Below are 17356 nucleotides of genomic sequence, written 5' to 3' on the forward strand. Positions count from 1 at the left end.
CATCTCCTGTGGAGCGAATGTGCTTTGCTTCATGCTATCTGGCGCACTGGTGGTATCTGCATTCGCCACCATCATCATCAACAAGACAAGAAAATGGAGGTCAGAGCGTAGGTTGCACAATATAAATGCTAGCAAGTGAGTATGCATGTCCAATTGTAATGTACAGTAATGCATGTTATTTAATCGTTCATACGAGCGGAATAAATGCAGAGATGGACAGTTGTGCACACACCGTTTGTCAGTTTTACAGCAGTTAAATTCGCGCTTCATTAATGGCGCCACGAGCCTCCATATTTTTTTTTTAAGACGTCGAGGAAAGATTATTATGTGGAGTCCAACAACCCGGAGCAGACGATTTAAAAGCAGAGGTTTCGACCTCAAAGGAAATCAGAATACATATGTATTTTGGTGTGCAGCTGAAAACATTGTTATACATTTATGAAATGTGTATGCATGTCTCTGTAGTCACTTTTATTACTAGCTGATTGTCCACTATTTCATAGAGTAAATACAGTTTGTTCACCGTCTGACTGTATGATTTCTGCCCTTTGAAGGTGATTCTTGTTGGATATTGTTATGCCATAAAAGTTTTGATTTGTGCTGTGTCGAAGTGGGTGTGCGCGCCGGTACTGTGGTTTTACACCTAACGTAATGCTCATTGTTTTTGTCGCTTTTATTTAAGTCTAATTATAGTTATAAGTAGTAATGTTAATGAAGCACTTCTGTCTAAAACTCCAGACCAGTGTTCTGGATTTTTCTGCGTAACTGAAAGATGCATGGCAATCTTATCCGCGTTGACAAAAAACAAAACGTGAAATATTTCTGTTGAGAAAACATTTTACATTAAATATGACCCTTCTTAAGTTATTTTCACAATATAAATTTGGAAAACTGTTTGTGTGCGTCGTGCGTGCTCCTCACGTGGCAGCGCTCCGTGACCGAAACCCACCCGTTAAACATCTAATAATCTCGCTATATATTGTAAATTGATCTCTAGGAACGTTTGTATTTAGTATGAAACCCTGTATACACCACATAAAAGCCTATATCCGCTCGAATATAAAAGTCTCTTTTGTAAGAGACAGCGCACCATGTGAAATGGAGGTCGCGCGCTAACGATTGCAACGTGTGACACCATGTTTAAAGCCAAGTGACTGTTTATCTGTATTATTCTGTAGCTTTTCGTGTTTCATGTTTATTTAACAGAGGTTAGTTGTGTGAATTGGACGTGTCAGTTTTGTTGGTGTAAACGTGTGTGTTACTATGGCACTTGATGAGGGCGGCCATGCCATTGCTCTCCAACCTCACCATTTATCTTAAAAAGATTAGTGTAGCATGCAGGATGAGGACCATAGTTATCAATAGAGATACTGAAATAAATACAGAATAAGGCCTGTGATGTATGGACTATTTTGTTTTCATCAAACAAGCGTGATTTATGAACCTCAAGCCTATTGGCAAGTTTAGTAACTGGCTTGAATAAGGTTTGTAATGTAAAGATTTGTAGGTTTATGAGTTACCATTTCCTTATCTTCATGATGTAATGGGTGTGGGCGATATGACCAAAATCCTATATCACGATATGAGTCATTTTCTATTACTATAACGATATATATCATGATGTAGATATACATTTTTCTAAAAAATCAATAAAATTGTATTATATGTTAAGTCATGGCACAGTGTGTAATTTTGAGTAATCCAGTCAGTGAATTAAATACTTTATACATGAAAACGTCTTGATCTTATATAGTTTTCTCTTTATTTTGAACTTGATAAACATAGTCAAAGTAAAAAAAAACACCAAATAAATGCCACATTTCAGTCTGATGATGTGCACCAATTTTCTTCTTATTGTTGTTGTTATTGTTCTTATTATGATTATTGTTATAACTTTCCTCAAGAAACTTAACATCTTCTAAAAAGTAAAATATAAATAAATAACAAAAATTATCCATAAATAAAACACTTAATTAGGCTCTTTGTGTTTTTAGTAATCTCTATAAAATATCTGAAGGAAAATATGGCCTGGTTTGTTTCCTGATATCAAACATCATTAGAACAGAAATTGAGTTTTGATGTGTATTTTAAAAACCCACTTGAAACCTAGAAAAGCAGAATGAGTAACGGGTGTGATCTGGCACTTTTCTGTCTCATTCAGTTAAACTCCCACAGACTTACAGAAGGCTAAAATGTTGGGGAAACTTTGTTTTTCCACGTTTGGGTTGTTTCACACGGTTTAGTGCTCAGCCTTTTAAAGTATACTCTTTTGACTGCAAGCAGATATGAACACATTCAATGTATGCTCTAGTGATAGACCGGTATATCACAGGCCGATTAATGGGGCGTTTTTTGGCCATTTTGCGATTATCAGCATGGTGAAACCATGTTTGCTTGCCGATTAGCTCTTCTGTTAGGCTTTGTGTCCTTTCCAAAATCTACCAATAGATTTGTCATTGGATAGTCAACACTTTCTGTTTTCTATGTTTTTTTCTTTTCAAGACTTTGCAGTATTTACTCACATTTGCATGAGCTTGAAAATAAAAAAACCTTGAGAACAGAAAATGTTTGTTGTGTTTGTTTCACTTAAGAAATTTTGTGTACATATGATTTGCTGCTATTAAATTTTGGGCTCTTTGAAATCCATTTTATTTTTTTCCAAATTCTGTGTTTTCCATTTTATTTTCCCTGAATTAAGGGTTTTAAAGCTGGCCCAGTCTGTTGCGATTGTTCAGCCACTTAGAGCGTGTCGGAAATGTAACACGCCTTACCATAACCGAAGTAGCCCCTTAGCCCAGACCTAACTAAGTCACCAGGTGTTAACTTTGCAGACCTTTTACATGCACAAACAGCTATATTGCACACTAAAGGAAAGGTAAAATCTCAAAAAGCATAATAGGGCCTCTTTAAAGTTTAGTTACATTTTATTTATAAAAAAACTGTCTAATCAAATGAATTCATAGAATTTTATATCAAATGAGAACAAAACAATTATTTTTCTACATACTATTGCATTATTTTTATCAAATGAAGTGCTTCTATACTGATAGTTACAGCACATTTCAAAACACAACATTGGAGTTTTTTTTTTTTTTTTTTGGTCAAATACAGCGCTGCACAGTAGAGCATCACAGTTTTCATGAAAGCGATGATGAAACTCTTGCTTGTGAGATATTGCTTAAATATTATGTTATTATCATTATTGTTACTACTACATTGAATAATACATATTACTGTACAGAAGTAATATATTTATGTCCCACTTTTCCCCCAATTTCACACGTCTAGTTAAATGGAGCTTTTATTTTGGTATTTTGGTGGGAAAACCGGATGTTTTTGTCAACTTCACTTCTCACCTCTGGAAAAGCTGTTCGGGATATGGGCTAACGGGCTTATTAAATTGCAAAATATATTATATAAATATATAGTCTGCATGATCTACGTGCAAATAAAGTGCACGTGATATTATTAATGCAGTTGGTGTGTAAGCAGTGGCTTCTCTCATTCACTTATGGTTGAAGCACGCAGCTCATCAAGACATTAAATAAGTTATTTGTTTAATTAAATCTCAGCCTTTTATGGTTTAATCAACGCACCAGGACATATCACGATTTAAATTTTGTTTAATTGTGCATTTAAACATTCACTTTATCCCAAATATGTCAAATTCCGTGTTTAATATTTAATTCTGTTTTTATGACTGGATTCCATCTGTGTTTTCCACAGTGTATAATGGAACACAGTCTACCTCTCTCACCTGTCTGTTCACTTCAATCCATATTTAACTCTCAAAAAAACAAACTCTCTCTTATTAATAATGCTGCGTATTGCCAAGTTTCTTCACAATACAGTGACATATATTATGATTCAATAAGTCGCGAGCCAACACGTTATAATCTAGCTGCATTAAGCATGCGCACTTGAGGGATGAGCGTCCCCGTGACAGAGTGTGCGTCAGCCGGGTACAGTTTCAGTCTCTCCCCCTTAGATCGGGACACTTTGCTCAACTCATAGAGGAGGCGCTGACCGCACAGAGAAATGCCAGTTTCGGAGTTTGTGGTTATTTACATGACCTGTTTCTGTATTAAATATATCTTCATTTAAGATGTAACACTGGGGTGTTTCCTTTAAAGAGCTCCAGCTCCACTTATTCCACAACGAGAGTGCTTCTGTATTTACTTATTTGGTATTTTTGTATAATTCCGTCATACTTTATGATCTACATCACCTGAAGCTTTTTGGAAAGTTTAGAGTGCATCTGGACTGTGAGCTGTGTATTCTTCCTCTCCTTAATCAGGCGCGAACTGCAGTGCTGCTTTCGCGCGTCATCATTAGAGTTTAATGTGAGTTTGTGTTAGGTTAAATGAGATCAAACGACTATTCGACAACGTAAATTTTTGGTGACAACTTTTTATTGTCGACGTTGCCAATAAGGATGTTTCAGCCCCACTGTTGACTAAATTTGCATCACGCATGCTATTAGGGGTGTAACGATTCATCGATCTGGATCGATGCATCGATCCAGTGTTATTGATAAAATGCGTATATATCGATATACACATTTTTTTAAGAAGTACCTTTATTATAATACTCTTATGTCAGTCACATCCGTACGCATTTCTATCAGGCAATGAAGCAATCTTACTATATTCATTTAACTTTGAGTGCTAAATATGCTTTTCACATGGGACAGGGATGTGTGCGGTGTCTTTGAAGCCAAATTGTGCTCTGCTATCCATGCGACGTGCGCACACCTCAAACGGGCTTCCCGTGAAATGCAAGCTCCATTGACAGGATCTTTAAGAGCACATCAACCGGGCACTCCTTAAAATGCAAGCTCTCGTGACAAACGCAGAGCGGCTCACATGCACGATTAATTCGGGCTTCCGTAGATATTGTTGCGAATGCGACCCATTTGAATTTTACATGAAAATTTGCTATTTTAAAATACCATGGAGAAGTTTAACCATCATGTGAAACATCTTGACAATGCAGACATTCTGAACAGCACTAACGACGGAAAGAGAAATCACCTGCTCAGCACTAGCATCAGTTATAAGACTTCACATATACACATCAACACCCTTACTAACATTTATCCCAGTTAACTGTAACATAATTTTTCATTACAACTGTGGAAGTTGTAGCCAAGAAAACCATGGATAGTACGGATAGTTGGAAACAAGTCATGGGTATGTAAGTACTTTGAATTGGACTAAACTGAAAAATAAGCTGGAATCAACGATCGGTCACTTGAGTGCAATGTTATTTTTTATATTATTATCTGTATAATTTTTTTCAACATCTGAAGTACTTTGTTGTGGACGTCCCAGTGTGGATACTACATTTGCATTTTTCAGAGAGCTCAATAAAATATTCAAATAATATTTTGGTTGTATTTGAGGGCTGAATCAAATCGAAATCCTATCGCGGCAGACTTTGAAGTATCAACAAATATCGGCACAGGCCAAGAGAATCGATATAAGATCGTATCGTGATGAAACGTCCGATTTACACCCCTACATACTATACTGTGCCTGTTCCAGTCAGCAACGTGGACAACCAAAGTATACTTTGGCCTTTAAGCAGGGCTCGACAGTAAGCATTGTCATGTGCTTGTCCTCCGGACAAGTAAATTGGTCATTCACTCACTTGTCCGGAGAGAAAAAAGGACATTTTAAGTTACATGCTCAAGTAACATGTCAAAGTTTCTGTTGTATGTTTCATAAAATTATGAACGATGCCCAATCTAATAGTGTACCTATGCAGTCAACTCAATTCTCTGCGACAGAAATGTAAACTGCACTGGATAGGGGAGGAGGCTATTGTCATATGATAATTATTTTATGTCATGTATGGTAGTCAAATAAAGAAAAGCCTCCATCACCACCATTAACAGCAGGGATGCTCATAGTTCTATAGAATGAGATCTACTTTTTCATCATGTTATTGCAGCAAGATCTACCATGTACAATAAAGGCTATACATTATCACAATACCAACATTTCTGTAGTGAAATTTGATGATTCTTAATACCAGCTTCAAAACCACAACAAATAATAACACTTGTTAATTATGGAAGAATGGTTTCAAGTTCTTAATGATTCAAGACTAGTAAACAGTCAGTAATAAAATAATAAAAAAAACAGCAATTAATAGAAAGAAAAAAAAATAATAGAACAAATGAAGAAAATTGTACTTTTTTAACAGCTTCAAAAGTTTTAACAGCTGTAGACTATCAAGCATTCAAGGAAACATTCAGAATGAAATGCAACATAAAACTACTACTGGTCTTTACTGTATGAATATAATACATTTATACTTTTTAAAGTTTTTCAGTCAAGAGTAGAGCCCGCTGATATGGGATTTTTTAGACCGATACCGATTACCGATATGGTGGCCGATATAGTTAATTTTTGAGCTGGAATGAAAACAGACCTTTTCTATGTGGATTGTGCACCGATATGACTATGCAAATGTACTCAGAAGGCTGCTTTCTTAAATATTTTTATCAAAGAATATTTGACTATTATTATACATTGTCAACAAATTCTAGAAATGAACACTAAGAAAATAAAGAATAAAAATACAATAAATAGCTAAATAAACATCAGTACTGTATGTTCAGTATCAGTCAGTTGCTGACCATTTATATACAGAATAAATTAAAATTATAGCTAAATAAAAATCAGTACTGTATGTTTAGTATCAGTCAATGGCTGACCATTTAAATAAAGAATCAGTAAAAATAAAATAAATAGCTAAATAAACATCAGTAGTACTGTTTAGTACTGCCAGTCAATTAGGGGCAGATTGTAAAACAAGAAGCATTTACACCTGCCGAGTCAAGAGATGTCTTGAATACACCATATTTTGTTATGCAAGGTCAGGGGAAACTTTCAATGGTGGAAAACCAGACTTTTAAATATTACATTTTGTAAATGCAACGACTGGAATTGTTCAGTTGAAGGGGGTACCAAACTGCGAATCCTGAACAAAACAGTTTGGTGAATACATGTTTACACATTAGCTTCCACTCAGCTGACAAGGTATGAAAGTAGCTATGTGGTTAGATAAAAGATCGTTGTCACAGAGACCAAAAGATGGATTTTATTTACTTTACAGCATTGTGTCTCACCAACTAGGTAACAACGTAGCGTGAAATCAACACTCAACAGACACAGTCCACCACCGCACCGTTGTCTGCTGAGCTGCAAAAAGATGCTCTGAGAAACTATAGCTGGCTAACATAGCAAACAGATGTGATAAACATGAGTGACATGGTTGTCAGGGACAGGGTTAACAGTATATTAGTTATATTGAAAAGGGAAAATGATGGGGTCATTTTTTTATTAACTTCCAGTATGTATTTTACAAACTAGTTAGCAACTTACCGCAAAGACACCGCTTAACTCCGCACCACTCTACACGGTCTGCAGAACCACCGTCACCAGAACCACCGTCAGCTCAGCTCTGTAAACCGTGGAGTCAGAGCATGCTCTGCTGGACAAACTACGTTATGCCACCAATTCTAAAGCATTGTTTTCTGCATTATATGTTCTGAAAAAAAGTTTTCATATCTGCGCATATCGGTAAACATATAAATTGGCCGGGCATTAGTCAAGAGCAGTGAGTGGTTTTCTCGTTTTCTTGTTATGGTTGTTTGATTAATATAATGACACACTAGACAGCAGCAGGTCTATTAGCTTACATTTACACTTACAAGTCTGACATTTTAATAGAAATCTTCCTTTTTCTCTGCTGTGTATGTTCACTTTAGACATCACTGTAAAAGGTAAAGTTGGGCAAGGAGGAGGCAGGAACCAACTGAACAGTCAACATAAAGTTTAATGAGAAACTCAGCATAAACGAACGCACGCACAAGCAGCTCATCCTCTCGAACTGGCTTCTCCGGCCCCCCTTTATCTCGCTCTTCTGCTAATCATGTGATTCAGCGCCGGCCGTGCGCACTCACGTCCCGGCAACGCCATCCCCCCCCCCCCCCCCCATCTCTGTTGGGGAGACGCTACCATTCTGGCCGTTCTGTCAGCCGGTGGTCCACCCCGCCTCCTAGGAACCTGGGGGAGAGGGGAGGGGAGGCATGGGGAGAGGGAAAGGGCGAGCAGGAGACACACCGAGAGAGAGAAAAACTTGCTCGCTGGTCCCAGACATGCTGCCGTCCAGTCCTCAACCGCTCCTCCGCCCTCTGGCAGACGGCAACAGTTCCTCTGGCTCTTGGCAGCCAGCAGCGGCCCCTCTGTCCCCAGGCAGACAGCTGCAGCTGCTCCCCTGGTGGATGGCAGCGGCGAGGACTCTGCGACAGCACATCCCTCCTCCCTCCTGGGTTTCGGCACCACTGTAACAGGTAAAGGTGGGCAAGGAGGTGGGAACTGGCTGAACAGTGAACTAAGTTTAATGAGAAACCCAACATGTCTGTCAATCAAACAGGGCACAGCTGTTACTAGATCACTAGCGAATTATGAATTTACGCACACTGGATTATTGTCAACTGCAGAATAAGAATATGAACTTTGAAATAAGTGACACAGGCCTAGCCTATCACAAATATAGCCAGTTATTTTTTCATTATTGATGTTTTAATCAGTCTGCTTGTCCAGTCTGGCAAGTAAATTCTTTCAGTTGCCCCTTCAAAAATCCACTTGTCCCAGACAAGCATTAATGTCAAGCCCTGCTTTGTGTATTCCTCAGTTTTCTGCTTTATGAATCGGATTTTGCACAGTATGCATCTGCAGAGCTTCACACCAAACTCTTGCAAAAAAATAAATAAATAAATAAATAAAGGATTTTGATGGTGAAAGCAAAGCACTCCAGTTTAACTTTATTTTAACAATCTTGAAATGGCAAATGTTTATGGTCATTGCAGGTTCATATACACGGTCAAAGGTCTTCCTTCATGCGAAATAATGACTTGTTGGTTTAATCTGAGAGCCTTAAATGAATATGAGAAAGTGAAGAATTTAGGACAGAAATATTTTACTATTGTATACTTATCAATCTAATATGATATAATAGCTGTTCAGGCTAGCTGGGTTCCAGAAACAACAATGTAACTGTAAAATGGACCAAGACTGAAGTTGACCAAAAAGAGATATTTGTAGTATTTGGAAATAGTTAGATATTTAATATATTATTTTTCATGTCATAAGTTTTTAAAGGCTTAAAGTCACAATGAAGAGCCTTGATGAGCGCTGTTCTATTTGTTTTTTTTTTACGTATTTTCTACTGCAAAAGGATGTGGGGATTGGACATTTCGAACATTTAGTCTCTTTTTACATAAATAGCCATTTGTCTTTAGTTTACACACACAAACACACACACACCCCTTTCCACAGTGCTGCTCATGCCAGAGCCAGTTTCCAGGGAAACTAAGATACCAATCTCAACACTGGCACACTTTTCTACTGACTTGAGAACCAAACAATGATCTAACTGACAACATTAATACATCAAACGCAGTGCATCACGGCCTTTGCAATAACGAGGTTTAAGCAGTTGTGCAAGTCCAATGTTTCCACATTTTGAATCACAATACACTAAATATAAAAAAATTAAGAACACTTACTCGTGCTGCACATCACTAAACCTCTGAAAAATGCCTGCATTAAAAAATGAATATACTTCAGCCACTTTGTCTCCATCCAACTTGCGTTTCATCTGAAGTGATAATTCCGGGAAACATTCAGGTGTGAAATAACTCAAACACAACCGTGAATTCACTGCTATTCCTCCAAAACATCAAAATTCAAGCCAGCTGGTCTGTAACCACAGTAGTTTGATGGATGGAACAGGGTTTTGTGGTGGAAACAGCTTGACCATCTCTGTGCCAGGTTTGTGTACATGACAGACTCACTTTTGAAGGAGCTAAAACTGACGAAAAACTTTTGACTGTTGGCTTAACTGATGAGCGCTCGAAGAGTCACATATCAGCGGAAGAGAGTTAAAACATTTTGATTAAAGAATATGAGCTCAAAAAAAGTTTTATAATGTGCATGGATGAATCATTCACAAGAATAGTAACATGCATTAAGGAAATAGATTTATAATAAATTAATTTCATGCTGACTTGAAAGGAATATTCGGGGTTCAATACAAGTTGAGCAACGACAGCAATTGTGGTATAACATTGATTGCCACAAAAATTAATATTGACTAGTCCCTTAAAAAAGTGAGGCACTTACAATGGAAGTGAATGGGGCCAATTTTTGAACGTTAACTTAAAATACTCACTTTATCAAAAGTATTGCCACAAAACGTAATATGCGTGTTAAAATGATTTTAGTGTGATAAAATCAATTACTAACCTTTTCTTTGTAAAGCCAATTTTACAACTTCATTGACATGACGGTACCTGCGGGCCCTTTAAGTCTTAAATTGACTTTTTAAAATTTAAGGCCATAAGTATTTTTATAATATATTTATAATTATAAGAAGTCTTAAATTTCGTTTGCTGAGGTCTTAAGTTTTGGGGCGTGAACAGAGTAGATGCTTAAAACAGCAGAATCTGCGCAGGTCAAAATCATCTTGCGCTCTCGTGCAGGCAGCATGCGTTTGAATTTAGTGTGAGTGCATGCAGAGGAGCGAAAGCAAGAGCATTTTTACTGAACTTACGATGTTACACATGTATAAACCTGTTTATCTGAAATGCAAATGGCATTATTCTGCATCTCTGTAAGCGAGTGATGCACTAACACTATAGCTCCTGTTGTTAATCGACAAAGCTCTCAACGTTGCACTTTGTAAGCGCCTTTCAAAGGTTGGAGCGGTCTTTTGGCGCCTTTCAAATCGTGGCACTTCCTTATTTTACAACACCTTGACCAGAATTGTACAGCTAACAGAACTACTCAGCTTCAGAGTTACACCTGTTATATCTCTCATTTCCATCTCTCTAGATCTGACATATACAGGTATTTTCTCTGCCATCTGAATCAGTCAATTTTTAAAATGTTGTAATATACAAAACAATAATAATATAGTTATATAAATATTATAATATTAATAATTACATAATATGAAAATATATTATCTTTACGTAAATATTAAATAAAGTTTATTTAAATAGCACCTTTTGCAGATCACAAAGTGCTTCACAGAGATATTAAAATGCAATAAAACAAAATTTATTGCAAAAGTGGTCTTAAATTGTTCCTTTTTTTGGCCTTAAAAAGTTTTACATTTCCTTCGAACCTTCAGATACTCTGCATGACAATGTAATGTCAACAAACCCTAAAATGACTGTAAAAATGACAATTTAAATAACTTTACAGCGGAAATAATACATGAGTTTTAACAGAAGAATTAATGAATGTGCTTTTATAAAATTATAAGGTTTACATTTCTGCCTTTTAAAGCTGTAAAGTGTAACTTTTTCAGTGTTAAAATACTTCCTTTTAAACCAGCTTAATATGTAGAGATAACTACAAGTCAGTCATTCAGAAGTTCATTTTCTCAAACTGTAAACTCTCTCTGTGGCACTATGAAATTCCCGTTTGTTTAGAGCAGGGATGAGCAACTTTGAAGGAGGCGAGGGCCAGCATTTTTTCTCCTTTCTACCATGGGGCCGGATTACAAATTCGCACTCTTAACAATGTTCACCCCTTTACTCAATTTCCTTATTATTGTGGGTAATCTATGCACAACTAATGCAATGATCTTTTAAAGATTTTGTTACATATATTAACATTTTATTTAACAATATTTATAAAAACTAATATAATTATTTTATAACTTGCGTTTTTACTAAAACATGCCGTTCACATGTTTAAATTCATGTTCAATTGACAAGCAATATACTTCAGACTTACATTTTCAAGAAAATTTTCTCATTTGCGTTGTCTGCATTTGCAACAGACAAACACACAAATGAACAGACAACATTTTCAACCCCACCTCATAAAAAAGCTTATAGGTATTAGTTAAAATCTCAATATTATCATCAGTAACAAAACTGGATACAAGAACTTAACATTTCAGTGCATTAATACAAAACATTTCAGCACCACAACATACACGGACCGAACAGTCCCGTGCATCAGAGAACATTCTCTCTATTCACAAGACTTTTCAACAGTCAGTCAGGCATCTCAATCACGCATTTCTTCAAAGTTTCTCCCTCTTATAACAACTTTTCCATTTTTCACAAGCACGAGCGAAACAGCATTAGATGTCTTTGGTGATTCCCAAACTGTCACGGATTTCGTAAAAACTTTTGATGCCTTTTACCCTTGTATTTTATTTACCCTTTACATCTGTGAGGAGAGCAGCTCTGGTGTGTGTATTTCTCATACTGTACGCCTCTTTGATCACTTTGGGATCAATGGTGTATTTGGGAATCAAATTGAAATCTTTAATGACAGATTTCGTATCCAGGCAAACAAAAGACATGGGTTCCACCTGCGTACATTAACAATAGCACGCACTATGGCGCTGACAAGCTGAGGTCAAATTTAGCTCAATTTACCTTATAAATGATGAGCAAGTGTAAGATGTTGCATGCTAGAATCCTACAGTGATCAGAAGTTCTGCTAAGAACAAGCAACCTCTTCTGGTCAATAGTTGTAATAACATCATAAACTGAATGCAATCTTTACATAATCCCTTTTTCAAAGAAATAAAATCAATCCTCAGTCTTGTCCGACGGGCCATATTCAATGATACAGTGGGCTGTATACGGCCTGCGGGCCGCCAGTCGCCCATCCCTGGTTTAGAGCAACCCGCTTAGACCCTCCCCAACAACGTTACTCAACCAATGTTGTAATGGTTCAAACAACGGCAGATGAGTGGTGTATTTAGAAAGCTGTTTTGAAAGCATGGTTAATTTTTGCAGTTCCATTCTGTGGTGCTTAGTGTCGTAGAAATTACATCAGCTTTAAAGTTTTTCATCATTATTATAATCACATTTTCACTTTTTAAAATATACAAGTTCTACATTCTATCAATTAATATTATATCATGAAATTGTATATGTAATAATGATATGAGCTGTCAGTGTTTGAAATAACGTGTACAATTTACAAGAAATAACATGGTTTACATTCAGTTGTATAACAAGTGCTAAAATGGTACTGTCACTTATAGTACCTTGTGTGGTACTGAACATATAGTTCACACTGTCAGAGGTCTAAGTTTTAGTTACTATTCTTACTGATTAATTTTTGTTATGTTTTTAGATGTGTATCTCTAAAAGAAGAGTGCCAGTCTTCATCGCTGACAAGCTGATATAAACAGGTACAGCATTTCACTACTCTGTTATTTTGAGACTATATGATTAAACACAGTTACTGTTTGTCTGGTGCTACTGAGTAGCTTTTAACTTGTAAATGTGACCAAATGTTACGACACTATCTGCAGTGCAAAATGCATAATAGACAGAGCCTGCCATTTTTTTCTAACAGGGTTAATGCAGTGCATGGTTGGCAGCCCTTTAGATTACAAAGCAGCATTCATTTTTAGTATACTGCATTATTCTGACTTATTTAGCTTTAAACAAGTCAACTTTTTATTATTTGAATTTTTTTTTTAATTGAAACTACCTGGTAGTGTGGCCACCAGCTGCCTTAAGTACTGCAGTGCATCTCCTCTTCATGGACTGCACCAGATTTGCCAGTTCTTGCTGTGAGATGTTACCCCACTCTTCCACCAAGGCACTTGCAAGTTTCCAGACATTTCTGGGGGGAATGGCCCTAGCCCTCACCCTCTGATCCAACAGGTCCCAGACGTGCTCGATGGGATTGAGATCTGGGCTCTTTGCTGGCCATGGTAGAACACTGACATTCCTGTCTTGCAGGAAATCACGCACAGAACGAGCAGTATGGCTGGTGGCATTGTCATGCTGGAGGATTATGTCAGAATGAGCCTGCAGGAAGGGTACCACATGAGGGAGGAGGATGTCTTCCCTGTAATGCACAGCGTTGAGATTGCCTGCAGTGTCAACAAGCTCAGTCCGATGATGCTGTGACACACCGCCCCAGAACATGACGGACCCTCCACCTCCAAACCAATCCCGCTCCAGAGTACAGGCCTCGGTGTAATGCTCATTCCTTCGACGATAAACACAAGACCGACCATCACCCCTGGTGAGACAAAACCACAACTCATCAGTGAAGAGCACTTTTTGCCAGTCCTGTCTGGTCCAGCGAAGGTGGGTTTGTGTCCATAGGCGACATTGTTGCTGGTGATGTGTTGTAAGGACCTGCCTTATAACAGGCCTACAAGCCCTCAGTCCAGCCTCTCTCAGCCTGTTGCGTACAGTCTGAGCACTGATGGAGGGATTGTGCGTTCTTGGTGTAACTTGGGCAGTTGTTGTTGCCATCCTATACCTGTCCCGCAGTTGTGATATTCGGATGTACTGATCCTGTGCAGGTGTTGTTACACGTTGTCTGCCACTGCGAGGATGATCAGCTGTCCTTCCTGTCTCCCTGTAGCACTGTCTTAGGCGTCTCCCAGTACGGACAGTGCAATTTATTGCCCTGGCCACATCTGCAGTCCTCATGCCTCCATGCAGCATGCCTAAGGCATGTTCACACAGATGAGCAGGGACCCTGGGCATCTTTTTTTTGGTGTTTTTCAGAGTCAGTAGAAAGGTCTCTTTAGTGTCCTACGTTTTTATAACTGTGACCTTAATTGCCTGCTGTCTGTAAGCTGTTAGTGTCTTAACGACCATTCCACAGGTGCATGTTCATTAATTGTTTATGGTTCATTGAACAAGCATGGAAAACATTGTTTAAACCCTTTACAATAAAGATCTGTAAAGTTATTTAGATTTTTACAAAATTATCTTTAAAATACAGTGTCCTGAAAAAGGGACGTTTCTTTTTTTTTTTTTGCTGTGTTTTCATGCTGCGTCTCGTGCTTAGATGTTTTCTTCATGTTACCAGTAATGATAACCAGGTTAAGGGGATGGGGATGCAAAGTGTGGCTCTAAACTCAACACAAAAGATGACCTACTTCATAGGTGTTTATTAGTTTAGGTAGCTAGTGAACAACAGAGAAGACAAAAATGTGGATCTTAAGTTATTTTAATTGCAAAGAGCCTAAAAAGCAGCCCAGTTCACTCCTTAAAATTGTCCAGAATGCACTGTAAGAACCATTGAGGATAGCCTGCTCACGATTTTTATAATTTCTTCAGTCTCATGTGATTCTAATGGACAAGCACATGTAATGACACTGTACTTTTTCCACAGAAATTAAAGCATAAGGATATTGACTGTGGTTTGTAATACACTGCCTGGACAAAAAAAAAGTCACTGTTTGGATTTAAATAATGTTATGATCTGGAGTTGCTTCAACTGGTCTGGTCTAGGCTCAGCAACATTATGCGGCAATAAAATGAAGTCAGCTGACTGTCTGAATGTACTGAATGACCAGGTTATCCCATCAATGGATTTTTTTCTTTTCTCACGGCACGGGCATATTCCAGGACGACAGTGCCAAGATTCATTGGGTTCAAATCGTGAAAGAGCATGAGGAATCATTTTCACAAATGAATTGGCCTCATGGCCAAATCCTGACCTTAACACCATTGAAAGTCTTTGGGATGTGCTGGAGAATACTTTACGGAGTGATTCGACTCTCTCATCATCAATACAAGATCTCGGCCAAAAATGTATGCAAATTTGGACGTAAATAAATGTTGTGACGTTGCTTAAGGTTGTTGGAACAATGTCACGACTAATGCACACTGTAATCAAAGCTAAAGGCGGTCCAACAAAATAGAATATGCAAATTTTTATTTGGCTAGGCAGTGTACATCGATGTTATTATAAATACTAGGAACATTTTAATTCATAACCTCGTAAACGTATCACAGATATTTGATTCATCAGTCTCCCAATTTTTGAGTCAAGGCCTTTGCTAGTGCCCAAATTTCTGTTCGTGATATACTGATTCTAGTGGAAACTAGGGAGTGCAGTGAATTCGTGCAGAGAAAAGATGAGAAAAACAGTGGCAAGAAAAGTATGTGAACCCTTTGGAATTACCTGCATTTAATGTATAAATTTGTCTTAAAATCTGGTTTGATCTTCATCCAAGTTACAATAATGAACAAACACAATCTGTTTTAACCACTAACACACAAATTATTGTATTGTTCTTATACATACTGAATAAATCATTAAAAAATTCACAGTGTAGGTTGGAAAAAGTATGTAAACACCTAGGCTAATGACGTCATCAAAAGCTAATTAGAGTCAGGAGTTGGCAAACCTGGCATCCAATTAAAGAGATTGGAGGTGTGGGTTAGAGCTACTTTGATTTATAAAAAAGCACTCAAACATTTTGTTTGCTATTCACAAGAAGCATCTGCTGACAAATTTAGCTCAAAGAGCTTAGATATTCATCTGTCCACAGTTAGACAAACTGTCTATAAATGGAGACTATTTAGTACTGTGGCTGCTTACCCTAGAAGTGGCTGTCCAGCCAAGATAACTCAAAGGGTGACTAGAGCGACAGCTAAAGTCTTTGAAGGAATCATTGGAACTGGTTAACATCTCAGTTCATGAGTCTACGGAAAACATTATACAGGGATGGTGTCCATAGCAGGACACCACGAAGAAACTGCTACTTTCCAACAACAACATTGCTGCATGCCTTGACATTCCACAACGCTATTGGGAAAATGTTTTGTGTCCTGATTAAAACTAAGGTTGAATTGTTTGGGAAGAACACAGAGCACTACATATGGCGTAAACAGGGCACCATATACAAACATGAAATCATCATCCCAACAGTGAAGTACGGTGGAGGGAGCATCATGATTTGGGGCTGCTTCGGGGCCTGGTCTGCTCGCCATCATTGAAATATCGGAAAAAATGAATTCCCAAGATTATCAAGATATCCTACAGGATAATGTCAGTGTGGCTGTGCGCCAGCTAAAGCTCAGTAGAAGTTGGATGATGCAGCAGGACAGTGACCCTAAACATTGAAGTAGATCCCTTGCAGAATGGCTTCAAAAAAATACAATCCACCTTTTGGAGTTGCCCAATCAAAGCCCAGACCTTAATCCAATAGAGATATTGGAATGCGGAATGACCTCAAGAAAGCCGTTCACACCAGACATCCTAAGAATAGACCCTTTTCACATATCCGGGTTTGCAGAGCAGAAGTAGACATATAGTTGGTTAAACTTGAATGGCAGTGAATGGGAGACCACAACAAATGTAATTTTTGCTCACCCGTGTTCTCCAACAACAAAATAAAAAATCAGCGATTGTGCTTTCACAGCTTTTCAAAGGACGATAAATGTATATAGTGCTGGATAAAGAGATAAAAGGGCAAAATGTTCTGTCACTCCCTCAGCAGCTGTTAGAAGCCTCATCGCAGCTGTGGTAACTTGTTTTTT

At 37.8% G+C, this 17356-nt stretch overlaps 1 protein-coding gene across 7 annotated transcripts in view; it reads left to right on the forward strand.

The window, feature by feature from the left end:
* The window catches only part of LOC127428380 (death-inducer obliterator 1-like), a 37701-nt gene continuing 20345 nt past the window's right edge, over positions 1-17356 (forward strand). For 6 of the 7 annotated variants that reach the window (XM_051676727.1, XM_051676729.1, XM_051676731.1 and 3 more), the window contains exons 1-2: positions 3-135; positions 13188-13245. The gene's annotated coding sequence lies outside the window, so the exon portion shown is untranslated. Of the gene's footprint in view, positions 136-13187; positions 13246-17356 lie in introns of all 7 variants that reach the window. The other variant, XM_051676733.1, reaches the window with a different exon arrangement.

The sequence above is a fragment of the Myxocyprinus asiaticus genome, chromosome 37 (assembly GCF_019703515.2).
Source record: "Myxocyprinus asiaticus isolate MX2 ecotype Aquarium Trade chromosome 37, UBuf_Myxa_2, whole genome shotgun sequence".
Lineage (NCBI taxonomy): Eukaryota > Metazoa > Chordata > Actinopteri > Cypriniformes > Catostomidae > Myxocyprinus > Myxocyprinus asiaticus.